The sequence below is a fragment of the Nipponia nippon genome, unplaced genomic scaffold (assembly GCF_047370975.1).
Source record: "Nipponia nippon isolate SJK-2023a ecotype South Korea unplaced genomic scaffold, ASM4737097v1 scaffold_4, whole genome shotgun sequence".
In the NCBI taxonomy this organism is placed as follows: domain Eukaryota; kingdom Metazoa; phylum Chordata; class Aves; order Pelecaniformes; family Threskiornithidae; genus Nipponia; species Nipponia nippon.
In genome coordinates, this window is record NW_028262358.1 from 1 (window position 1) to 6,507 (window position 6,507).

At 61.1% G+C, this 6,507-nt stretch overlaps 1 long non-coding RNA gene across 3 annotated transcripts; it reads right to left on the reverse strand.

Annotated features, from left to right (window-relative positions):
* Window positions 1–855: 855 nt before the first annotated feature.
* On the reverse strand, window positions 856–4,728 carry LOC148053047 (uncharacterized). Of its 3 annotated transcripts, none has more exons than XR_015708593.1 (4): window positions 4,516–4,728; window positions 2,970–3,028; window positions 2,012–2,111; window positions 856–1,479 (listed from the first exon to the last, which is right to left on the reverse strand). It is a non-coding gene; the product is annotated as an uncharacterized LOC148053047 (long non-coding RNA). The 3 variants fall into 3 exon arrangements; XR_015708592.1 differs by having other exon boundaries at window positions 856–1,482; XR_015708594.1 differs by lacking the exon at window positions 2,970–3,028 and having other exon boundaries at window positions 856–1,482.
* Between the last annotated feature and the right edge of the window lie 1,779 nt (window positions 4,729–6,507).

Consider the following 6,507-nt stretch of genomic DNA (forward strand, 5'->3'; position numbering starts at 1 on the left):
AATAATTAAAGATAAATACATCAAAATAAAGACAGGAAATGGTATAAAAACAGACAAACTTTTAAAAGCAATGGTGATTAAGGAAATAAGGAAAAAATTTTAAAATCCCATTGGTGAACTAAAATGGAGATGGAAAAGAAGATTTAAAAAGTGATGGCACTAAGGAAAAACAAGAAAGAATAATTAAAAATCAATGACAGCAAACAAGATGCAAGTAGAAATTTTAAAAGCCAAAGGATTAAGAGAGGAAAGCAGTACAAAGTAGCAACATTGAACTACAATGCAGACATAGACAGAAATTTTTAAAAGCGACAGTGCTAAGGAAAGACAAGAAATCATTCAAAATAAAGACAGTGAACGGAATAAAAGGAGGCATAGAAAGAAAACTTAAAAAGCAATCAGCATTAGGGACAGTGCACTAAAACAGAGATGCAGAAACAAAATTTTAAAAAGCAAGGGCACTAAGGAAAGACAAGAAATAATTGGGAAAATTAAAAAACAGGACAGCGAACTAAAGGGACGGAGAAGAAAAATTCAAAAAACGAGGGCCCTAAGGAAAGGGGGCAACAGGAGACAGGAGAGTGCTTAAAGGAAGCGGCGATTAAGAACATCAGGAAGTGATTTAAAAGCCCGCCTCGGTGAACTAAAACGGAGACGGAAAAAACGGAAAAAGACAGAAAATTATTTTTGAATCATTTATATAATACAGCAGATATAGGTTTGTATTTGGAAATCCTTCTTTTTATATATATATATGAATTCTGTATATATACATATGAATATTATTTTTCAATATATATATATATATATATATATATATAAAGGCGAGAGATTTTTCTCTACTGCAATGCCTCACACCCGTATTTACAGTTTTGAACGTTTTTAATCACACACACGAATTTTCGAGGCCGATTCCTCCTCTTTTGTCCACGTCTCTCCTTGGACCTGGATCGCTTTTAGTACGGACGCTAGTATCTCAGTAAGCTTTTCAAGGACTACTCTAAGATATTTTCAAAACTTATTGACTGAAAAAGCACACAGCTTCTATGACGAAAACAAAGCCTGTTTCTTCTGAACGCCTGAACTCTTACAAACGGCGTCTTTCCTCTTTTAGGACGCAACTATTTTCCCGATATCATTTCCTAGTAAGCGCACAGAAACAGAAGATTGCGCTTTCAGGAAGGCAAAATAAACGGAGGGAAGTCGGCTTTGCACAGGCAGAACACGCTCCAGCGCAGACCTTCTTTTCCTTTTAGGATCTGCGTTAAAATAGTTCCTAGAAAAACTACAGAAGGAAGGAGAGCTGGCGCATTCTTGACGTTAACTTTGAAGTCCATGCTACAAGCGCCTTAGGAAAAACGCGGACACGCATCGCGGACGTACCTTGTACTCGCAGACCGCTACGCTGCCTTTCCGTCCGTCTTGCGCTTTCACGGCAGAAGAAAGGGCGACCACGGTGAAACGGCGGCAGCTGACACTCTGCTGAGAGAGGAAAAAAAACCTGTAGCATAAAGCTGGGGAGGAGTCCCACGCTGCCCGGTTTTGTGAAGTCTTGCGAAGGCTACAGCCGAGCAAAGGAAAAAATAGCCGTTTGGAACATAGTGCCAAACAACACTCGGCAATAAAACTCGGAGGCGTTTGACACGCGCCCATTTTTTGGTAACTTGCTATTTGCTTCCTGTTATCGTTGTTCTTCCTTCAGAACCTCTACTTGGAGCCAACTTCTTTGCTATCCGTTCAAGCGTTTCCCTTCCTGGTATTACTAGCACACGGGCCCAGGCAAGTCCCTGAACTGCTCTTCCGAACTTCTCCAAACGACAATTACAGCCACGAAAGAGGACTTCAAGAGAGGAAAAGGAGAGGCCGGGCAGCAAAAGAGCTCTGCAGGCTGCCACCAGTCAACATTCCACTCTTTTTTTTTTTCTTTTTTTTCTTTTAAATCCACCCCCCGCCCCCAAATACAAACAAAAAAACCCCATGACCTTGTATTTTTTTTCCTTTGGGAGCTCACCCCTGTCTCAGCACAGTGTCCTCCACAGAGCAGGAAGCGCAGACGATCTGTATCCCGATTTGCACGCGACGAACCCGTGTTCAGAAGAAATAGGCCAGATCTGTAAGACCGGTGTTATTTTGGGGGTTTTAACAATCACAACGCAATTGCATCGACCGACGCGTTTGTGAGAAAACTCCTTAACTTCTAAACGTAGCACCTCCTTGGGTAAAAAAACGTGAGCGAGATTGAAAAAAGGGATGATTCAGAGCTCCCGCTTACAATGGAGCCGTGCGGGCAGGAATGAAAGTGAAGACAAACAGCAGCAACAGGAAGTGAAATTCGGCTTTAATTCTGAGCACGTGCTTAAGAGACTCTCCAAGCCCACACCTCAATCCTAGGAGCGACTAGCCCTTTTCTGGAAGGACAAACTTTGTTACTTCAAAGTCCTAGACCGAAGGCTCCACGGAACAGAACGTGCACCGAGCCACAGGCCACCGTGCCATCGACGCTCTGATGGCAAAGAAAAACCAAGGAAAACTAAAGTTTAAAGATCGGTTTCCATCGCGTTTCATTCCTTACGTTTCCACTGGCACCTAGGTGCTCCAAAATGAACTCTACTGACACCGCATGTTACTAACAATTTAGTTCTGCGTATCAAAACAACAGGCTAGTTCCAGCTCGCCCATCAAAGTAGCACGACCGACCAGAAGAGAAACACCGGACCCTAAAGAAGGGAACAGGCAGCTCTTCATTTCTCCTAGAGGAAAGTCTGTTCTTTTGCCCGGAAGGCAAACAGCCGAAACTGCCAAGGGAGCACTGCAGGAACGCGGCGCGCTCTCTCAGCTGCAATTTGTCATCGGCTTTTCTGCACGGGCAGCGGCTTTGCCTTTCCTCTGGCTTTGATGTGGCGCCCCTGGAGCGTCCTTGACCCGGCAAGGGTTTCTCCCCGCTCCCGCAGCCCCAGACACGCGATTACCTGAGCGCCGAGCGGAATCACCCACGCGGGATTTTCTTCCCGGGACGCAGAAGGTGACGCTGGGAAAGGAGGAGGCAAAAAAGGAAGCGGTTTGTCCGGCAGCCACGGCCCTAGAAACTACACCTCCCGGCATGCCCCGGGGAACCAACGTGGCCGACCAAAAGCCCCGGATGCCAGGGGACGCAGCCCTCCGTGCTTTGGGATCCTGCGGGGACACCGTTCACCGCGCCACCGCCGCACGTGGAAGCCCCGCCGAGCCCCCAGCGCGGCTCCCCCCCGCCGCCCGGCCCCGGAGCGGAGCGGGCCGGCTCGGCGCGGGGCCCCCCGCCCCGCACCGGCGCGGCGCCCGCCCAACTCCGGGCTCACCTCGCCACCGGCCCCGACCCGACGCGCCCCCCTCGCCCGGCTCCGGGAAGCCCCGCCCGCCCGGCTCCCACACGGCACCGAACCCTCCCCGCTCCGTGCCTCCCGCCGGCCCGCCGCTCCCCCGCAGGCAAGGGAAAGGAGGAGGCAAAAAAGGAAGCGGTTTGCCCGGCAGCCACGGCCCTAGAAACTACACCTCCCGGCATGCCCCGGGGAACCAACGTGACCGACCAAAAGCCCCGGATGCCGCGAGACGCAACCCTCCGTGCTTTGGGACCCTGCGGGGACACCGTTCCCCCCGCCGCCGCCGCACGTGGAAGCCCCGCCGAGCCCCCAGCGCGGCTCCGGGCAGCCCCCGCCAACACCTCCGGCTGCCCGCCCCCGCCCGGCGCCGACGCGGCGCGGCGCCCCCCCGCCGCCCGGCCCCGGACCGGAGCGGCGCGGCTCGGCACCCCCCCGCCCCGGAGCGGCGCGGCTCGGCGCGGCGTCCCCCCCCGCCGCCCGGCGCGGCTCGGCGCGGCGCTCCCCCGCTGCCCAACCCCGGCGCGGCTCGGTGCGGCGCCCCCCCCGCCGCCCGGCCCCGGAGCGGCGCGGCTCGGCGCGGCGCCCCCCCGCCGCCCGGCCCCGGAGCGGCGCGGCTCGGCGCGGCGCCCCCCCGCCGCCTGGCCCCGGAGCGGCGCGGCTCGGCGCGGCGCCCCCCCGCCGCCCGGCCCCGGAGCGGCGCGGCTCGGTGCGGCGCCTCTCCGCCGCCCGGCCCCGGACCGGCGCGGCGCCTGCCCAGCATCGAACCAGTGCGGCTCAGATCGGCGCGGCGGCCCCCCGGCGCCCGGCCCCAGAGCGGCGCGGCTCGGCGCGGCGCCCGCCCGGCCCCGGACCGGCGCGGCTCGGCTCGGCGCGACGCTCTCCCGCCGCCCGGCCCCGGCGCGGCTCGGCGCTGCCCCGCCGCCCGGCCCGCACCGGCGCGGCGCCCGCCCAGCATCGAACCAGCGCGGCTCAGCTCGGCGCGGCGCCCCCCGCCGCCCGGCCCCGGAGCGGCGCGGCGCCCCCCCGCCGCCCGGCCCCGGGAAGCCCCACCCGCCCGGCTCCCACACGGCACCGCACCCTCCCCGCTCCGTGCCTCCCGCCGGCCCGGCCGCTCCCCCCCCCAGGCACCGCCGCCCTTCTCGGGACTTTCCCCGCTCACCTCCTCCCTGCCTGCAGCCGCAGCCGGGCTCCCGCTGGCCCCTCCGCGGGGGGAAGCTCCACCCACGGCGCGATGCCCGCCCCCGATGCACCTCGCAGGCGCTGGCGAAGCTCCGCCCTCCCAGCGGAAAACCCCGCCCTCTGCAGCCAAGCTCTGCCCTGCACACAGCACGCATGCGCCGGTGAAGCTCCGCCCCCTCGGCAAAGCTCCACCCTCCCATGGCAAAGCTCCGCCCCCCGCAGCAAAGCTCCGCCCCTGAGACAGCGCGCATGCGCAGACAAAGCTCCGCCCTTCACAGCAAACCTCCGCCCTCCCACGGCAAAGCTCCGCCCCCCCGCAGCAAAGCTCCGCCCCTGAGACAGCGCGCATGCGCATACAAAGCTCCGCCCTTCACAGCAAACCTCCGCCCTCCCACGGCAAAGCTCCGCCCCCCCGCGGCAAGGCTCCGCCCCCGACGCATCGCGCATGCCCTGGTCAAGCTCCGCCCTCACCCGGCAAAGCTCCGCCCACCCGCGGCAAAGCCCCGCCCCCCGCGGCAAGGCTCCGCCCCCGACGCATCGCGCATGCGCTGGTCAAGCTCCGCCCTCACCCGGCAAAGCTCCGCCCTCACCTGGCAAGGCTCCGCCCCCCCGCGTCAAAGCTCCGCCCCCGAGGCAGCGCGCATGCGCGGCAAAGCTCCGCCTTTCACATCAAAGCTCCGCCCCCACGGCAAAACTCCGCCCCAAGACAGCGCGCATGCGCCGGTTAAGCTCCGCCCTCACACGGCAAGCTCCGCCCACCCGCGGCAAAGCCCCGCCCTTCAGAGCAAAGCGCCGCCCCCCCTCGGCAAGGCTCCGCCCCCGAGACAGCACGCATGCGCCAGTGAAGCTCCGCCCTCGCACGGCAAAGCTCCGCCTTACCACCGCTAGGCTCCGCCCCCCCCCGCGGCTAAGCTCCACCCCAACACAGTGCGCAGGCGTGGTCTCCAGGGGCGGGGCCTGTCGCTAGGGGTGGTGCCCTTCCCCTGCCCGGGGGCATCCAGGGGCGGGGCCCGGCGCTAGGGGCGGGGCCGCTCCACACCAGGACCGGGGCATTCGGCGGGGCGGGGCTGCAGCGGAGGCGGACGCCGCGGGGCGGGGCTGCAGCGGAGGCGGACGCGGCAGTGCTAGCAGCGGCAAGCGCCTCCCGTGCGGCGAGAGCGGCGCTTCCTTACCGGGAGGCAGCAACGGCTGCGGCGGCAGCACCCCGCGGCCACCGCGCTGTCGCATGCCCGTTACCGGCCACCGGCACCGGCGACCACGGGGACGCCACCGCCCCTGCGCGGCTCCCGCCCTGCAGTACCCGCTTTTGGCCGCCAGGCGGCAGCACCACACCAAGCCCGGCGCTCCGACCGCGCCCCGCGGGGAGAAAGGACTCGCCCCCCGGCCCGCCTGGGGCCGCCCGCAGCCGCCGCCGCCGCCACCGCCGCCTTACAGGGGCGGGGGGTGTCACAAGCCTCGTCCTTCTCTGCCCCTGCTCCCGCTCACAGCCCACGCAGCCACAGCCACCGCCTCGCCACCAAAAAGCACCCAAGCGGCTCGAGCATTTCAGTCCTCTGCACTTGACAGCTTGCAGCGGCTGCTGGCCCTTTCTCTCCGCGCCCCCCACCCCAGCACCCAGCCGGGGGACGCAGCACAGGGAACCTGGGTCAATACCTTTGCCTCGCCTCGGCTTTTTTGCCCCCAGAAAAAGCCCCCGGGAGTGCTGGATTCATCTGCATGTGGCATCAGGGGTGGGAGAGTGACACCAGCGAGTCAACAGACCCTGGAGAGATTTTAGTAAAAAAAAAAAAAAGAAAAAAAAAAGAAAATAAAAGCGACACCGATGGCATCCTCAAGGCACTGAAAGCTGCTTTGCGTCAGAGGGGCAGCTACCTACGATTATCAGGAAGCGGTGCATGCGAGCAGACCACGGGCAAGCGCGCGATCTGCGAGCGAGCGATACGCTGGCGCCCCTCGGGCTCTGCTGCGGTGC